The sequence below is a fragment of the Argiope bruennichi genome, chromosome 1 (genome assembly GCF_947563725.1).
Source record: "Argiope bruennichi chromosome 1, qqArgBrue1.1, whole genome shotgun sequence".
Classification (NCBI taxonomy): domain Eukaryota; kingdom Metazoa; phylum Arthropoda; class Arachnida; order Araneae; family Araneidae; genus Argiope; species Argiope bruennichi.
In genome coordinates this window covers 132,565,174-132,585,462 of record NC_079151.1, presented here as the reverse complement: position 1 = coordinate 132,585,462, position 20,289 = coordinate 132,565,174, and the positions used below count along the sequence as shown (strand labels likewise).

At 30.3% G+C, this 20,289-nt stretch overlaps 1 protein-coding gene across 2 annotated transcripts in view; it reads right to left on the bottom strand.

The window, feature by feature from the left end:
• The window catches only part of LOC129965692 (MICAL-like protein 2), a 107,234-nt gene that overhangs the window by 54,891 nt on the left and 32,054 nt on the right, over positions 1–20,289 (bottom strand). The window lies entirely within an intron of this gene.

The window sequence follows — 20,289 nt, the reverse complement described above, 5'->3', positions numbered from 1 at the left end:
TTAGAACCCTGGTTGATTAAAACCCTGATGGTTTTAGTAATACAAACAAGTTTTCGCAAGTGTGAAAAATTGTAATAATTTTTTAATGATTTCTATACATACTTTGAAATTGTATGCATTCTTTTATAGTGATCATGGACAGTATGAAAACATTTTTGCAGTTCAAATTCATATAACAGTTAAATTCATATATACTATGACAATCGAGATTCATATAACAGTTCTACTAAGTACACATCGCAAAACCATCTGTGCTGATTTTACCAGGTGGTAGAAATTTATGAATCACAATAATTTAAGAAATGAATGTCCATATTTCTCGTAATCTGTGTCTTATCAAAATCATCTAACGCTTCCCAATTTGTTCTCAATACAGCATCGCTCTCAAATACACATTCTTTTTTTTTTTTTTTTTTTTTTTTGTAGCAAGCATATCAAAGAAAAAAATCTTTATTGGTTAAAATTAACTCATTTATTTGTAAACGAGAATAGAAAACAAATTACAGTTGATTGCCAGATGTCAATGAAAATTGTCGCAAATTTTTGGGAAAAAAAAAATTGCAAACGACTTTTTAAGAACGATTTTTTTGAATGAGTGATTCATCATAATTTTTTATAGTAGTATTTTTTGAAAGTTCTTGATCATTAAATCTTTTGCTAATGCATAAACTTTTCCTAGTGGACGACAGATAAAATCTGAAATAATCTCATATCCCAAACTGGGGTTAGAAACAGCAAAGATTCTCCAAAATTTCAACAAATTCTATTTATTTATTTATTGTCACTTTTTTTTTTTTTTTTTTTTTTTTTTTTTTTCGCAATTCGTCTTGCTGATAAAGCGAGCCTTCACTTCAAAACGTTGCCGCTACTGATTCGTATTTACAACTGTCATTCCCACTCCAAAGTCAAACACTACTCTTGACACGGAACACCTGAGAACCCGTTTTAGTCACGTGTGTAATTTCTCAACAGCTGATGGGAAAATCTACAGAATAAACAGCCCATACAGAACAGGTCTGCCTGCAGTTCAATACCTGTCATCCAACTCGAAATGCTGGCTGGGACAGAAATGTCTTGAGCACGAAACGATTTACTATTGACGTAGTACTCAGAATGCTTCATAAACACAAACAGCAAAAAAAAAAAAGAAGAAGAAGAAGAAGTTTTAATTATGTTTTCTGCAATTCACGTGAGGCTAAATTCTGTTCTGTTCTTGAAGAGACAAACTGAATGTTCGAAAAGAATTTGCGATTTTTACTTTTTTTTAAACATATTTTGAAGTAAATGATTTATGTTTTTGGTAAAAATTGGCAAAAAAATAAATAAATAAAATAAAGAATGGAAATGCGAATTTCATACTTTTATTTAACAGGAATTTAAAAAAGAGCAAACGAGATTTGTTTTAAAAGTTCTAAAAATCTATGTACATGGAATCCTTGAGCATCAGGATTTAGAAAGAATTTGCAAATATAATTACTTCTTTTAAAATATTTTGAAGCACCCGTCTTTTTTTTTGGGGGGGGGGGGGGTAATAATAAATTAATAAAAAATTTAATAAAATAAGTAATTATATCAGCAAATTCTTTCCAAATTCTGATGCATAAGGATTCCCTTTAAAAAATGTGAATTAAAATGTGATATTTAAAAAGAGTAAATGATATTTATTTTATAAGTTATAAGAACTCACAAAATTGGATTCCTCACTTTGGAATTGGAAAAATTTGAAGAGGGAAACCTTAACTAAAATATACAAATTGAGAAATAATCCTTTTTTAAATATGCTGAAGGGAAAAAAAAAATAATGAACGTAATATTTTCTCAAATTACTTAACTCTTTATAGTTAATTGATTCTATTAGAATGATGGCAGCCGGGTTCCAAGTTAACCTGTTAACTGGATATGACGAAATATTTCAATGCAAATCGAATTGAATATAAGTTAATTTATAAAACGAAATAAGTCATTTTCAATAGATAATAATTTTAAAAAAAATACGATACGACATCTATTTTAAGGAAACTAAATTAGGAATTTTATATCCAGCGTTACTTGATAGGGGATCTATTCAGCTAAAATGTGATGTGTAGTGGATAGTGAACCACAAAGGGTTAAAAGAATTCGCGCCAATGGTATATCAGTTTCAATATTAGAATCTATTACTTATTTTACACTTACTGCTTGCGGCTTTATGTCGCAACACAATGGAAGACAATACGCAATTATATTTTAGAAGATATTTGCAATTTCGTATATCAAGTGAAGTGACGTCAAGTTAATTGACTGAAACTACTTACTGCATTATAAGTAGTTGCAATGGAATGAGGTTCAATTTTGCAACTTAGATACACTCTGCAATAGCGAAACCACAATCCATGAAAGTGTGGTTAGTTCCATTTGCAAAACTATTTCTAATAGAAGTTGAACTAAGTATTAAAGTTGCATCTTTAAAAATAAATAATACAATTAGTGAAAAATTCAATTAGAAAAAGAAATTCAAACATTCAAAAAAAATAAAGGGTATCGGATTCAAATATTTAGGAATAGATGAATATTTATAAATATTTATATAAATAACATGAAATCTCATCCATCAATGAAATAACTCATTGATTCATAAATATATTTGTATAAATAATATTAAATCTCATTCATCAATGAAATAATTCATTAATTCATAAATATCTATGAATATATTTATATAAATAAAATTAAATATCATTCATCAATGAAATAATTCATTCATTCACAAATATTTATGACTATTTTTATGAATGAGTATATACACTGAAATAATTCATTTATCAAAACTGTCTTTTGCTTTCAAAAAAAAGTTGCATATTGTTCTATATTTTTTTCCGATACAAACTGAAGAAGATCAGAGAGACAAAAATAAAAATTAAACAAAATGGTTATGAGCTAATAAATTTTTCTTCTAAAATACATTTAAAACATTTCATTCTTCTTTTTAAATCTTTTAAGCATTCCCTGTTACCTTTACAGATTCTCAATTCTTGAAGACAATCGTTGGATTGAATAAAAATTATTTTTTTGAATTTTCCCAGTATATTTTAGAATGATGCATCATCAGGCATCAATATTAACTGAGGTAACGCATAAGATTACAGGATCTAGTCAAACCACGACGTAAGTAATTCTAGCTCTCTCCTGAAAACTCCCAGGTTAATGCATAGTTTGAAAGGGTGCACAGAAAAACCTGTAAAGCCAGGCATCATTTACCCAAATAACTATACGAGGAAGAAACAATTCAAGGTACGAGATGATGTCATGTATGAAACCACTTTTCCCATTCAGCGGAATACGAACTATAATTATTCGAATTTTTTTTAAAAATGCACGTTTATTTTATACGTGAAAGTTCACAGATTAAAATGATTGATTTACGAAAAGAACTGTGTTTCGTAAACGAAAGGGAATTACACTTTTGTTGAATGATAATACAAGAAATGATTGATGGGCGCGTTCTTTAAGAACACAGGAAGTATTACTTGTTAGGGATAATGTCTTTTCGGAATATTTTTACCATTTTCTAGCTTTTGCTTTTAATTGTTAAATAAAAGGTTATTTTAAATTAAATTGGTAAAAGCATTCTTATCGATAAAGTATTCGAAACCTATAAAACTGAATTTTTTTAAACTGAATATCTTTATTGGTTTGGTTTGGTTATATTAACGTCCCGTTTGAAGCAACACTAGGGCTATTTTGGGACGGACCTCGTAATTTTGAACCACGGTCAGGTTGACGAGGACGACACCTCAGCTGGCACCTCCCTCTCCACACCACACTACACCAACGGGAGGACGTTTGGCATGACGGATTTAACGTGCAACAGACCCCCTTACACGACGGTTCTTCGGTGGAATCAGGTCACGAACCTGAAACCGTCCGGTTCTTACTTTACACACCGGCCCCTTGAAAACGATATTAAAAGTTATGAAAAGACAAATTAGTTAGCAGTTATTTGCCATCTGGCGGAAATAGCGGGAGGATCCATCAAGGAAACATACAACACAGTCATCTTTCATATCCTACCTACCACGAACCTCTTTACTCACCCTTTGAGTGACACCCCCCTAAAGAAGCCCTTTTAGAAGATTTAAGATTGAAATTACGGGTGCATACTTAATAAAAGGGGGAAAACCGTTAAACAAATACAGTGGAACCGAGTAAAACGTTGTTAATAAAAATAAAGGTCACAAAATATTAACTTGGAATAAATAAGTACTAATTTAAATACTGAATGATAAAAATTTTGCTGCACTGAATCATATTATATAAAAAAAAATTTAGACCGCGCTTTCATATTATTTAAGCATTTGCAAAGACATTCAGTACTTCGAATAGCATTCTTTATTTTTCTCACCATTACAAATTAATGAATGTTTTTCTTCTGTGCCATTTATGATCCAAAATTATAAATACACGAGAATTACCCTCGTATATGCCATTCGGTTTGGTTAAATTAATGTCTCATTTTAAAGAAACATTAGGGCTATTTTGGAACAGCGGTCAGATGACGAGGACGATACTTGAGCTGGCTTGGCACCACTTAAGATTTCATTCGGAAGATTTGTGAAAAATAACTTTACTGTCCTCAAGTTTAATTTATTAGTCTTTATTTTAACGCGTATTTTCAATCAGACATAGTTAAGTTATATTAATGTCCCGTTTTTAAAGCAACACTAGGGCGATTTTGGGATGGACCTCGCAATTTTGAGCCATGGTCAGATGACGAGAATAAATAAGAGCATAATAACTTCAAGTAATAGTATAATAATCTGACAAAAAAAATACAGCAACACGAATTTTTACCACCAAAAGAAGAATAAAATAACAATAAATAGGAAATTCAAATCTCAAATTTTTTTCTCTGTCGTTAGAAAGCATTCAAAATATCCATATGCATAATTTTATTGCAAAAGGCAATACAGTACACTCCCGATTATACGCGGAATTGGGTGGTGCAGCTGCCGCGGATAACAAAAATCGCGGATAATGCGAAAAAAGCTAAAAACGGGTATAGCAAAAGAGAAAACAGCCATTTCAACTTTGAAAAATTGTTTTATGTACAATAAAACGTAAAATAAACAGCAGGAAATTTTTAACTAACGCTTAATATTTTAGTATATCACTCAAAACTAACCTAAAATGCATTGTGTTAATGAAAACAGAAAAGTGCTTTATACTTACGAGAGGCGTCAAGGATACACAAAAAATTAATACATATGTACTGTTTTAAACTGTAATGTATTATGTAATTACAAAAGCATAACTGTAAAACTACACCTTTTTCAAGAAATCAGTCATTTGTGTTTGCTTCTTGCTTTGGAAGCATTTTCTCATTGCTGAAAAGCAAAAAAAAAAAAAAAAAAAAAAAACTTATTGCGGCAGGCGCGGATAATCGGGAGTCTATTGTATTATATTTGCGAATACGACAATAAAAGATTAAAAATCACTTAAAAGCCCAAAATTTATCAAAATATTTCCGTTTTTTTTATAGTGTTCCTATTTTTTTACATATAATGTTTTATCCAAAAAGAACGTGTGAAAAATAAAAAAGCTTACAGCTTTTATACAGAGTCGATCACAGGGAAAAAATTAAAGTTGAACATCAGATTCTTCTGGACCCAATAAACCTTAGAATTCCGTGAGTACTCTTATGTAACAGATAAATTTACTATCATGATTTAATTTTGGCAATTACAACATATCTCAAGATATACAAGAGACAGACAGCACTTAAAGACAGCATAACGGAAGAGATAGCATCAAGTGACGAATCACTTGACGCAATGGGTCAACAAGTCAACGAGACCGTTGATCCCGAACAGCGATGAAATAAACGCCTTAATTAACTGTTTATGGTCCAGAGAAAAGAAAAACATATGTTCCTGGCTTTTCTCAAAACCCCAAAATATTCCTTGGAGGGCTGTATCCCCACATAACAATTAGTCAAAGCAAGGAATTTTGCCTCTTATTTTTAGAATTTTATTTTAGACCATGTTGTACATAAAAAATGAGTTAAAGGATTTCGAAATATTTTTCTTGACATAATGACAATTCATTTCGTTTCGTATTGCAAAAGGGATAAACTGAAAAATAATTTAATAATAATAATTAGGATATTACAGGTCTATTTTTAACAATATGAATATTCGAAATAGTAGAACAATTTAGTCATTTTTACTTTCTTGTATACTTAGTATAGAGAAAGTATAGTAATCGTCAAAAAATTCGAACTCGAAATTTTGGCGAATCTCTTCGTTTTAGACCCTCTTGAGTTCGAAAAACATATTTTTTGAAAATGCCCGAGTGTCTTTTTGTGACAAAGATAATTCAAAAATACTTTGAGCTAGACGGTTGAAATTTAGTATTCAGTTTATACACCAAATTTGCAGATTTCTATCAAATTTTTTGCAAAATCTGTTCAGAAAAAGTCTGTTTGTCCGGCTGTTCGAATATAAAGGTAACACGATAAATACAAAACGGAGAGAGCTAGACAGATAAAATTCGGCACACAGATCTTAACATCTATAGAATAGACACCTATCACACTTTAAGCCAAATGCACCTAAGGGTTAACTGTCTGTCGGTCGTCTGTATTTTCAAAAACATATAAATTCCATAATTCACAAATGCAATGACTTAAATATATCAAATTTGGTATGGAATTATGCGACTACAAGTGCAGTTATGCATCAAATTTTTGTTTCAATCGGTTGAGAAAAACTTGTCTAAAACTCAAATTCGAAATTTGGATGCTAATGATTAATCGCCAAATAACTCACCAAAGATGACACGATACAATCAGTAAAAATCCTAAATTTACGCCAATAATTAATATTTCGTAACTACTGTACGCCAATGCCAAGTGGTTTTTTGACATGACAATTTTATTATAGAGTAATCGAGAAAATTGTAGGGAGATCCCGCTGTTTTTGTGGAACGAAACAAAAGGAAAAAGAACTTTTAATGGTATACCATTCAGATACGCACACATCGTATGTCAAAATATCTATCTGCTAGTATATCAAAATATCCAATTTTAAATGAATAATATTAATATTTCAATAATATGTCGAAATTTTCAATAAGAAAAGAAAATTCTAATTAATGTGAAGCAATTTTTATGAATAAGAAAAGAAAATTCTAATTAACGTGAAGCAATTTTTATGTTGTTTTTAATTAAAATTTCAATAGAATAGTTCACACATCATGTAATATAAAAGAAAGAATTCCCATTTGTGCTTCTGACGATCAACTTGAAATTATCTGAAATATATTTACTTAAAAATTTAAACGATCTTAAAAGCTGACAGCATCATGAATATCGTTATTTGCGAAAATAAAGTACGTTCTAATATGCAATAACTTGCCATTGATATTTTATTACTACATAATTAACTCTACCCATCAAAGTATAAATTGAAAAGAGATCTATCAATCTAGAAAAATTTTATCTTTGGAAAAATTTTACAGCCATATTTGGAATTTGAATGAAAGTTCGGTATCAACAACAATAAGAAGCTACAACAAAACAATCAGCGCGTACAGCATGACATGGCAGCAAAATTAATTGAAATCATCCGGTTACAGAGTTCAACGAGTTACCACGCTTGTTTTAAAATTGTAAAGAAGAAATTATTTTAATTTAGACAACAATTGCTGTAAATAGCTTAATTATCTTATTTTCTTGTTGTAGAAATTTTAATCAAAACAACATCTGTTTAAAGAAAAACTTTAAGAATAGAAGAGAAATAATGAAAATGGTCTCAAGAAGAATAGATTGAAGAACATGGAATTTTAATCTGCTGGTTTATTATTCATTTTTGTTTTACACTAGAAGGGCAGCATCTGCGGATTAATAAATGAATGATTTTGTTGTTTTTAATATTCTGTATCTTGACAAGAATTTTTCTGGTAGCTTTAAAACATCTTTTTATTGTGAAAGGATAAATAAAAATAAGTTGAAGGCTGAATTTTAAATTTTATTGGCTTATGCTGCTTGTGAAGAAAGGTTTTGCCAGTGATCCTTTAAACAAGTAGATTGTTTTCTTTACGACTTTAAATGACTAAACTAAGAACTTCATTTTTTTTCTTTTTTTTTTTTTTTAGATTTTAGAAAAAGATTTCGGAGATTAGAAAAGTTAGAAAGATTAGTTCATATGTCATTGTTAACAACTATTTGGAAAAATTAATAACTATTTGGGCAGACGATATATTTGCTATCGTCAGATTTGAGAAAAGAACTTAATTTTAGTCAAACAATATAATGATTTATAATTAATAACACATTATATCAATATTTAATTTTAACATAAGTTCTAGAACATTTTATTTTCAAAACTTCCACACGATCAATAATATCATTTGTGTTCTTAAAACACTAATCGTTTTTTTTTTTTTCCTTCATTTCTTTCAAATTAAGACGAGAAAGCAGTATTTTAACAGAAATAAATTCAAGATCTAATATTACACTTTTCTTGCTATAAGCTCTCGAGAAATAATTAGGTTCTGAAAACTTTACTAACTTGTTGTTGTTATTATTATTGTCATTGTTGTATTTTTTTTTTTTTTTTGTCAAACTATATATTGTTGCTATTATATCACAATGCCGTAAGTCAAAAATAACTCAAAGTAAAACATACAATATTTGGATGTAACTTTTGGAACACAAACGACATATGTCATTGTTGACACCTACAGCAAATTGAGCCAAATGTACCAAACCAATAAAAGATTCTTTGCATCAATAAAATGTTTTTTTGTAAATTTGACATGCGGCATTTTGATATAACAGGAACAATATGTTTCATTTAATCTATATCCTTGCTTACATTTAATTGGTTTACTTTAATGGAACATACAATGAGCATGTGACTTCCGAATTGATATCCAAACCATGATAATTAAAATATAATGAAACTTTTATCCAATGAAAAAAAAAAACTAAGATTTATTTCTAACTTTTAAAAAAAGAAGAAATGGAAATTAGTTTCGCTAACAATTAGTAAATTGTTAATCCTTGCATGATTAGAAAGGAAAAAGAATATGGAAAGGCATTGTGCAATATATAGGTGAAAAATGCGGTGTTCCGTTAAGTGATTTTAAGATTTGATAACTAAGAACAAGTTATGTTTCATTTAATAGCATCGGAAACTTATCGCGGAAGTTGATTTATCTTCATAATACCCGTTAAATAAATCTAAAACTACGTATGAGCAAGAGTTCCTTTTCGATAATGCAGGTTTCTGAGCGATTAATTCCACCCGACTTGGCAAAGTTGACAGTGTCAATTGTTCCAAAATAGATTCAGGCGAAATTAATCCTTTTTGCGTAATAGAACACATAAAGTTTGCGAAACCAGCAATGGGAAGAGCCGCTATGCAGCATGTAAGACAACTTGTTCTTGGGCGTATCTAACTGCGTCCCAGATACACACATCTGATCCAAGAGGAATAGAATAATAAAATCTTTTGTGATATAAGCAGATTATCGATTAAAATCGATTTTATTTTCCGCACGGATGGAAAAATAGTTGCTTCAGATAATCTACGAGAAAAACCCATTTCATTGCGCTTAAGCGTATGCAAATTATGGTAATTCCTGTTACAACTGTAGCAACTTGAAATGCAACTCTCTCGGTGAGAAGGTTGAGCTTCTATCTGCACGCTTACACCAGTCAATGGCCAGGAATTTCATTTCTAGTAACTATGTGCAAATCGTGTCGATCTTCTAAACTTTTCAGTTCATTATTATGCAGCTGAAACCGAAAAATTCTTTTTTAATTTGAAAAAAATATATATATGCTTGTAGGAAACACATAAATAAAGCGAAATAAATGAAAAATTGAAATTTATAAGCTAAATAATCAGACTGAAGTTCCAAAGATTTTTTTTTTCACTTCTTTCTCTAAAATGCCATGGAATAGCTAGCAATCTATAAATAATAATAAAAAAAATAATTAGGACTTGCTTTAACTACCTTGGATTGTCGCGATTTTTACTTATAAATTAGATGTTTTCTTAAAATTTGAATTAACAAGAATTAATTATTTAAAAAAGTTATTTTCTGAGAAATTCTCATTCCCTTTATTTACCACATATAGATTGTGGTCATCTTAAAATTACCAATGTAGATAAATGAATAGGAAAAAAAAATGATAAGTGATTAAACCTTATGTTTTATTCATTCTTTCTTTATAATTTGCCTTTTAAAATCGCTTTTTCAATAATTAACCACTTATTTCATATAAACAGAAGTTTGTAATTTATTATCATAATTTTTAATTTTGCCCCTACTATTCATCCCCCTATAAAAGAGTTCCCAGTTTTACGTTCGATTTTTACAATGAATTCAAATTCAAAAGGAAAAAATTATCAAAGCTAAATATTTAAAATCTAAAATAGGATGAAATTGAAATAATTCTACAAATTTCTACCCTGCACTAAAATGTCTTCTTAAATGCATTGCCAATAGGAACACTACTTTTCTATCGCTGAAATTTTGCAATTCATAATTTAAGAAAACCAGGACAATGGAAAATATTTTCTCAATATTAATTTTATATAATTCCCTTAAAAAACCATTCTAAAAATAAAACCAATTTTTAAACGACCACTTAAAATATGACAAAGCATCCGATAATTTTTTTTTTAATAGTTTGCTTTCATTAATATTCTCTTGCTTTAGTTTAAATCAAAATTATTATTAAGTAATAATTGTTTTTCTTCTCAATAAGTGTGCTGCTTTAATGAAGAAATAATAGACAATTATCTTCTAAAGAAACGTGCTCTACTTTTCTCAAATCAATTCATCACTCCTAAACAGAACACAAATCAATATTTTCTCTAATGTCTGACTTGACTGACCAGTCAAACTAAAACAATTCTCTGTCAATCCATTAAAGGATAACAATACTCCAGCAGCAGATTATGATGAGCAGCCTGATTGACTGGGTGAAATACTTGTTGAAATGTATCTCAATACTAATGATGGTCGTAAGTCAAATACAAATTAACAATGGAGGGAAGACAATAATTTATAGATAAATCATACTTATATATATATTTTTTTAAGTAATTCTTCTGATAAATTATTTTGAATCAGTAACACAAACATGCTTGGAAAATGTGACACCATTTCTGTTCATTCAGATTCATTTGTTGAACTAGGTCTTACTTATAATAAGATTAATTTAGATTTACACAAATAAATATATGAAATCATTCCAAAAGGACCCTACTAACTTATTTAAACAATCTTAATGGGAAAATAATGACTTTTGACTACTGTTTCGGAGGCCATTATTATTGCCTTGAAATATGAAGGTGACCTTCAAAGACTGTATCGTCACTGTAAGCACAAACCTGTCCACAGAAGTAATTCCGTCAAAGGATAGGTACGCAGGTAAACATCATGAATTTTCCAAAAGTAATCGATGCTAATGCTAATATTATCGATTTTCATTCCGATAGAGAAGCTGATACATCTTGTAGGAAGAGAAACTTGATCGACCAAGCGTTTCCTCAAAAAGTGACCGAAGCAATTTACCAGCAGCGATTTTCTGGTAGAAGCAGGAATTTATGGTTTTGCGAATCAGTATGGGTGCTGAGAGGTCGAGACCTTCGGCGTTGCCAGTACAATGGATTATAGTAGTTTCATAATTCTCTCTGTGGGAAAATGTGATTGTTATTAAGGGATTAATTTTGTTGGGGGAAAAAATGACGATGTTATGGACTACAGGGAACAGCTGAAGGATGACGAAGACATCAGAAAAGAAATATTATGATATTAGGAGCCAGAGTATACTCAAGAGAAAGGCATAACATGAGAAGCTTGAAGCAAAACAGTTGCCTGTTGTGCAAAGTGCGTTTGGGATGAAAGCCTTGTTTTTTTTATACTCTCTGCAAGTCAAGTGAATACGATGTGACCTACTTAAATGTTTTGGAAATCACAAAGGAAATTTGGCGTCGAGTTAGCAAAACATTCAGATAAATATTAAATTAATAACAGAATGCCCTCAGGATGCTATGAGGAAAAATGAATTGCTTATTGAGAATCAACTTTTAAATGCAATCATATTAAGCATGTGACCTCGAATACTTCAGTTTGTTTATTGAAACTTAATATGTCTACTTTTTCATATAAATTTATTTTAAAACTTAATAGAGTTTCTGAAGATTTTTTTTTTTTTTGAACTTTAACTTGAGTCTTTATAGACACTGAAGAGAACTGTTGGTTATATTCCAGCAGATCCAAGGACAATATTGTTTATTATTGTCTTCTGCGATATTTCGAGTTCCACACACGGATTTTAATTATATACAACTGAATTATAATATAATTCCAGAATAATTAGTATAATCTCAAAAACCAAAAGGCTGAGTTGGCAATCCAGGATGTTGAATAAATAGAAGGAACTATTCAATGAAACAGAGTGATTATATTTTATGCGCAATAAAAATCAGAAGAATAATTCTTTAAAAGTTTAATATTAAATCTAATTAATCTGTTGTTTTTTTACTGTTAAAATCTTCTTAAAAATAAATAATTTAAAATCCAGTATATCTTCTAAAATGGGGTTAACCTTAGTCACCTTAGTTAAAACTGAATTATATACATCATTCTTAAAATCATTCTGTAATTTTTCTTAAAAGAATCTAAAGACTGTCTATTTGTGTAAAGATCTGACTATTCTGTTTCATCTATTATCATAATATGAATTTAAGGCAAAAGTTTTAGAACCCAATCCCTTGTCCACATTGCATTAAAGTCGCATTAAAATGGCTGTACGAACAAATAGGAGACATTATATATCTTACATTACAGACACAAATATTACATAGAATAATGTCTTAATCTGCACGATCTTGATAAAGATTTTTAAATAAAAAATCCATAGTAATGATTCCAAATTTAAAAAGGTAACTACACATTTTACATTTAGAAAATTCTATTACAACAGGCTGAGGAAAATATGAAAAAGACGTATTATCTTCCCACTGCAGGCACAATAGAAAGAATTGAATAAACTCAAAAATAACTTTCTTCAAAGAATTGATTTTTCTGGAAAGAACACTGGTTCAAATAATAAAACGAACAGATGTATCACATTCTTAAGTTGTTCTCGCCAACAAAAAAACATAATGGAGTCAATTAATGTGACGTCAAATCACGTGACGAAAAAAAAAGGCAATCAGTTAGCGTTAGCTATTGCTGCATTATGACGTAATAATAGAAGCAGTGAATAAATAATACGCAAACGATTTCGAAATTAAATACGCATCATTTGATTCCGATGAAAGTATTTTTTTTTTTAAATTACGTTATCTGTTTTTGTTTTCTAAGGATTGATATTGTAATCATTAATGCAACAAAATTTAGAGAGTAAAGGACAAAAAGATTTCTATTTCTTAGCAAAGGATTATTGAAATAAATATGTCCAAATTTTAACAAGAAAAAGAATGTTTTCAGAATCCTCTAGAACAAATAGCAACATATACACAGAATGAGAAAATCTATTGAAAAGAGTCACTTATTTTTTATTTTTTTTTCAGTGCAGCACCACATGTACCAACTTGTCACCCTCAGTAGTGAACCCAGCCTGTTATTTACTCACAAAGTACACAGCCGAGTGTCACGCTAGCCGTCCATTAATTGGTGACGGCGTCATTTAGGACCAGATCTGGCCTACCTGTGAACTCCACACAATGCTTCGTTTCACTTCCGTTCAGGTGTCACCATATGCACGTGTTGCGCTTTTCTGCGGAGCCCGATGGAACCGGTTGAAAGATAAGTCCGGCAGCCAGAAAGGCAACAAAAGGTCTTTTATAAACATCAATGGAGAGCAAATAGAGGGGGGACTTTTTCCGATTCGGTCCGAACTTTTTTTTTTATTATTATTAATATTATCTTTTCAAAGGAAGTACTTTGTGGTTGGTAGTTTCTGAATGAGTTGTTTTCTCTGGATAAACCAATACCCGAACTGGACATTGCTGAATTTGTGACCAACAGGAAAAGTGGAAGAGGCATGAGAATTGTTTTGTTCGATTCGAATAAAATGCAAACAGAAAAAGATCAGTAAACTGGAAGAAATATTGGTTTCTATGGAGACATTCGAAATTTATAACCGACTCATAATAGTTGAAAAAAAGCGGAACATGTTATTACACATAAAAATATCATGAAACGTGATAAAACTTATGATTATAAGATTGTGAACGACATATAAAGTTTTCCGTTATCACAAATGCTTAACGGGGTTGCTTTTCGATATTCTAAAAATGCCCCATTCATAAATAAATAGTAATTATTTACTAGCAAGATCAAGTCAATATAGATAGTATATCTTTTAGAGACATCTTTTATAGGTACTTCCCAAATTTCATTGCTCTTTTAATGCAGAAGGAATTCGTGAAATCTAGACAAAATCTGGTGTTTTTAGCAATGATTTATATAACTGATCTCATGAAAACGCAGAAATAATGATGAACAACTGTAAATTACTGTTCATTTCAGGAGCCCGATACTAGCTCTTTGCACACTATAACTACAAAATAAGCACTATAACTATAAAATGAAGAGGTCTAGATAGATAAAATTCGGTATACAGATTTAACATCTTTAGCTTAGACAAATACTGCTGTATTTGGCAATAACCTGATTTTTTACGAATGAAATAAGTAAATTTAGATATACCTATTTTCCATTCTATAGACACCTATCAAATTTTGAGCAAAATCCAACAAGAGGTTTGCCGTCTGACTGTCTGTACTTTTAGAAACATGTAAACGCGATAACTTAAAACCGAAAATATATCAAATTGGGTAAGTGATTTTGTGACTACAAATGTAGTTCTATGTCAAACCTTTGTTTAAACTGGTTGAGAGAAACGCATCTAAACACATATTGGATTTTCGGGTATTATTAACAGAGTGCCAGGGGTTCATCGCCAAAAAACTTCGCCAAGGTTGACACGATATATTCAGTAAAAATGCAAAATCCCCCCCCCCACAAAGGTTAATATTTCGTAATTATTGTACGCTAATGCCATGCAAAGAGTAGATAATTGGGATAGCATCTTTGTTAGTGAGTATGCGAGAAAGTTTATGGGAGACCATTGCCGCTGGTTTATTTTTATCTCCCTGTATTTTATTACTTTCACAGTTCAGTAAACATAAAAGTCCAAACAGGCCGATTAAAAAGAAAGCTGAATTTAATGTCAAAAATCAAGCCTGTGAGAGCCAGTTGGTTCAAACTGGTTCAGTCCGTACAGGTTTCTGGGCTACTTGAAGCTCACGTCCCAGAAGGATGCGAATCAATCCTCTGACCTTGCACGTCAGGAGAAGATGTCCATATGGAAAAGAAGAGAGAAAGGCTCGTAGCAAACTATCAGAAACAACACGCGATGCATCGCTTTATGTCACTTCGACGAACCGAAACAGTTCTGGAACAGAAAGAAAAGAAACGAAAAAAAAAAAGAACATTTACGACGGCCTTATTTATTTTTTTTTAATGGTACTATTCTTTTGTGTGGTAAAGCGCAACGAAGACAGTAGTGACGAAAATAGTTTAAAAATAAAATATACTAATGTGTGGCACCAAAATGCAATATTGAAGGAAGTAAAGCATGATTTTAGTTCTTCTACGTAGTCTTATTACTTTCTCGAATATAAAATATAGGGAAAGTATTGTAGTCGTTAAGGTGGAAATATGATTGTAGATTTCTATCAAATTTTTGAGAAAAATGAGTTCAAAAGAAGTTTTTGCCAAAGATCCTTAGGGAGATTGAGCAAAAATGATAAAATCAGACTATAGGTTAATATTTTCGTATGCAAGACAACTATTGTTGTAATGCGTGCAAGGTATTCTCTGAGTAAGCACTTTTATTGGAGAATATGCGAGAAATTTTCGTTGAGACCACTCCAGTTGGTTTTCTAGATGAAATCAACATTTGAATATAATCAGCGATCATAAAAGTTGGTGCATACTTACCAGGATAAACTGATGTGAATTCACTTTTCTTACTTAATCATTATGTTAATGATTTATTTTTTAAAAATTTTGAGAAAATGTATGATTTTTTTATTTTTATTTAATGAGACTCATGATTCCGCGATATTCATTTTTGTACCCAACTTTATTTAAGCAGACTCTCGGTATTCATAATCACTGTAACTATAAAGCAAATGCAGTAGACTCCCGATTATCCGCGCCTACCGCACAGTTTCTTTTTTTCTTTTTTTTTTTTTTTTTTTGACTGATTTCTTCAAAAAGGTGTAGTTTTTACAGTTATGCTTTTGTAATTACATAATACATTACAGTATTAAAACAGTACATACGTATTCATTTTTCTGTGTATCCTTGAAGCCTCCCGTAAGTACAAAGCACTTTTCTGTTTTCATTAACAAAATGCATTTTAGGTTAGTTTTGAGTGATATACTAAAATATTAAGCATTAGTTAAACATTTCCTGCTGTTTATTTTACGTTACCTGCTGTTACATAAAACGATTTTTCAAAGTTGGAATGACTGTTTTCTCTTTTGCTATACCCGTTTTTAGTTTTTTTCGGATTATCCCAATTCCGCGGATAATCAGGAGTGTACTGTATAATGAAATAGACAGGGACCCAAATAATTATACTTAACAAAGTATTAAAATTATCGCAATATTTCATAATTCATTACTTTATATTTTTTTACAAATTTATTTATTTCGAATTAATCTAAAAACATATTTTTAATCGATCTGCCTTCAGCCTAGCGGTCCTAGGCAGCTGCCTATTTGAAATACACTGCTGCAACAAATTCGTTATTTTGTATTTATAAATTGTATCTTCAAAACTGTGAGGATATAAGCTCGAGTGGAAATACGATGGAAAACGGAGATAAATATCCGCTTCGAATTATCTGTAAAGATAAAAACTCCATGATCTTGAATAACTTTTATAAAATTAAAGTCCTAATTCCGTCACACGTTTCATATTGGGGAAAAGAGTATCCGTTTATCCGTTCAAATAAATAACTGTTCACCAGCTATAAAAATCTGAATTTACATCCTGTTATCTTTTACTGAGTAATCTAGCAAGGAAGAAGATAATAAATCTAAAAACCTTAGATAACTGCGTTTTTACCACGAACATCAAAGTATAATGGATTCGCAATTTTACTGGATATGATAGCCTCTCTTAATCTCATTCCTAAACACACCCTTTCCCTTTTAAGAATTCCCAACTTCGGCACCAGCCGGATTTAACATTGGAATTATCGATATTCCCGAGAACACATTAATAGAAGGGTAGGCGGGCAGAAACAACAACCATTTTTTTAAACAAGAAAAATAAATATCTAATTAAAAATCAATTAAAAACACATATAGAGATTACAAAATATTTTTTTTTTCAAATAAGCATATACTTGACATGTAATTCTAAATTTTTAGAAAAAAAAAAAAAAATCTGCATTTTACTTACAAACATTAGATTTAACATTTCAAACACGTAGTCGTAATTTTAAATCGACATTTTTTCTAAAAGTCTTTTGTACTTATTATTAAACTGAGGTACGATAAAACAAATAAGTAGTTCGCAAGAGCATAAAAAATGCAGCTTTTTCATGGACAATTCAAAAACCCATCATATAATTGAACCTAGAAATCCGTTAAGCGAGAAGAGAGTCTTGAGTGAAAAAACGATACAAAAAAGCATTCGCAAAATCGTGGCTAAACAATTACTGTCATATTCGCTAAATCGTGTAAATATGAAATGGCTTATAATTATTGTTTGTTGTTACTTTTCATTGTTAACAAGATAGAATTTTTTTAAAAAGAATACACAAGCCTTCCACATTGAGTTACGTGAATCTAAATTGAAACCTTTTTAATTAGGAAGAGCCATCATAAAAAGTTTGTAAAAATCTAGTACGTATGAGCATTGAACATTGTTCTTTCTACTTGAACAAAACAAAAAATCTTATACTCTAATGCCACCAGAAAAGAATTCATAAAATTTATAAAATACGAATGTTCTGTTGAGCCAAGATCTGAAAATTGTTCTGAAGGACCAAAATTCTGCTGAAACATCAAGGAGCTAATCCAGAGAATGTGAATATTCTGTTAAACCAAGTTGGAAAATTGTTATAAGGGACTAAAATTTTACAGAAACATCAGAGAGCTAGTCCAGAAAATTGGGAGTGTGCGTTCGGCTGAATTCAGAAAATTGTTTTAAATGACCAAAATTCTGCAAAAACATCAGGGAAATAGTCCAGAAAATGCGAGAGTTCTGTTTGGCCATATTCTGAAAATTTTTCCAAGCAATCAAAATTCTACAGAAACATCAGAAAACTAGTACAGAAAATACGAGTGTTCTAATGAACCAAGTTCTAAAAATTGTTCTGGAAAACCACAATTTTTCAGAAACATCAGGGAATTAATCCATAAAATGCTAGTGTTCTGTTCGTTATGAAAATTTTTCTCAGGGACCGAAATTCTGCAATGTCAGGGAGCTGCATGCAAGAACCAGTTGGAAAGAAATATAGGAGGAATGTAACTTATATTGCAAGTGTAAACATTAAAAATTATTTGCTAGATCTAAAATTAATTTGCTAATTAATTGTTCCGCTGAAACTTTAATGATTAATGTAAGAACGAGAACTCAAAATTGTTCTCAGAATCAGTTCGTAAAGCAAACATTTTCCAGTGAAGCGAGAATTCTGAGTGTAATATGAAATTGTTGCCAAGAAACAATTAAAGAATATTTTTAGTATGTACGAACATTGAAGATAGTTCCACAGGATTCAGAGTAAACACTAAATTAAGAATTCTGATGTAATGATTTTGTTGCCAAGAAATGGCGGTAGAATTTTTATTTTTTAATTCTGTTGAAGATAGTTCAATAATGCAGAAAAGCGTAAGTATGGGGCGAACTTGTAGCCATGAATGGCGGAAGACAATAATCGAATGTAGCGTGGAACACTAAAGCAAGATTTCTTCTCAGTTTCCTACAACGGAATATAAAAGGATGTCATGATTCTAAACGGTTTATGAAACTGGTTTCTTGGGCGTTGTTTACATCAAAGGCACAGGTCCATCTAACAGAACCTATGTTTTTTATTTTAATTTAGATAAGGCAATTGAATGGTCGTTACGAACCTTAAGTGATTGTCAGATAAATGGATGATTTGTTTATTTCAAATTTTTCTTGCGCCGATCGGATTACTCGCCTAATTACATTTTATCAACTAGTCAACTAAAAAGCGAGTAGCATTGACAGATATTGTTTATCAAGGCTGCTTCATTATGATCGAGAACTTTTTTTTATCATGGCAATACTCTGAATTTGGTTTCGTCCTATTTCATGGCTTAAAGACAGTATATGGTCATTTTTTTTCTACCAATCATAATCCTAATTCGGTTAGTTATAACTTAACTAAAAAGAAAACAAAACGTTGGGTTGAAAATAGAGAACAAGTGTTTATTTTTACGATCATTGTCTGATAACAGTTAATTCATTGAAAAATGAAAATTAAAACAAATATCCAATTGTTTTTCTTTTACAAAGTGATTATTTTTTCAGGTTAAATATAATAGGTTGTATTGTCTGTAACTAACAGATCACTTTTTTGAATAAATGAATTAAAATAAATAATTTGATTACATAATTTTTTTTTTAAATAATCTGATTACTTGGAAGATCACTTTTTTCCTTTAGCATTTTCAATCATTGCTGATTTAAAGAAACAAATAAAATTTAAATCAGACATTACTTTCTTTAATTATTTAATAATAATGTTTAGACTCGTAGTACACACGCACACACAAAATTAAGTGGCATCATTTTGCAATAACGCACACATACACACACACACACAAAAAAAAATAACTATTTACATTTCACAGAAATCTCTAAAGTAGAGTATTTCATTATTAAACTTATAATTCAAAAATAAAATTCCTTCGCTGATTCTCAAAAAATATAAGAATAATTTGTATACTTTCCTTACATACCAAATATTTATACATATTTCTACTTAGAATTATGTATTTGGAGAATATCAATTTTATGAATAATAGCGTTGAGGCGCTAAAATGCAACACCACTTAAATAGTAGAAAAGATCCAGAATATTATCATTATTTTTTTTAAAACGCTCCAATAGTTAAAATGCAGTCAAGAACTATTTGAATCATTTTAAAGAGACAAGTAAATTCTAAATTTGCTGCAACGTATTTGTGACAAAAATACATTTTCATGAGTTTAAGAATTACAATTCGT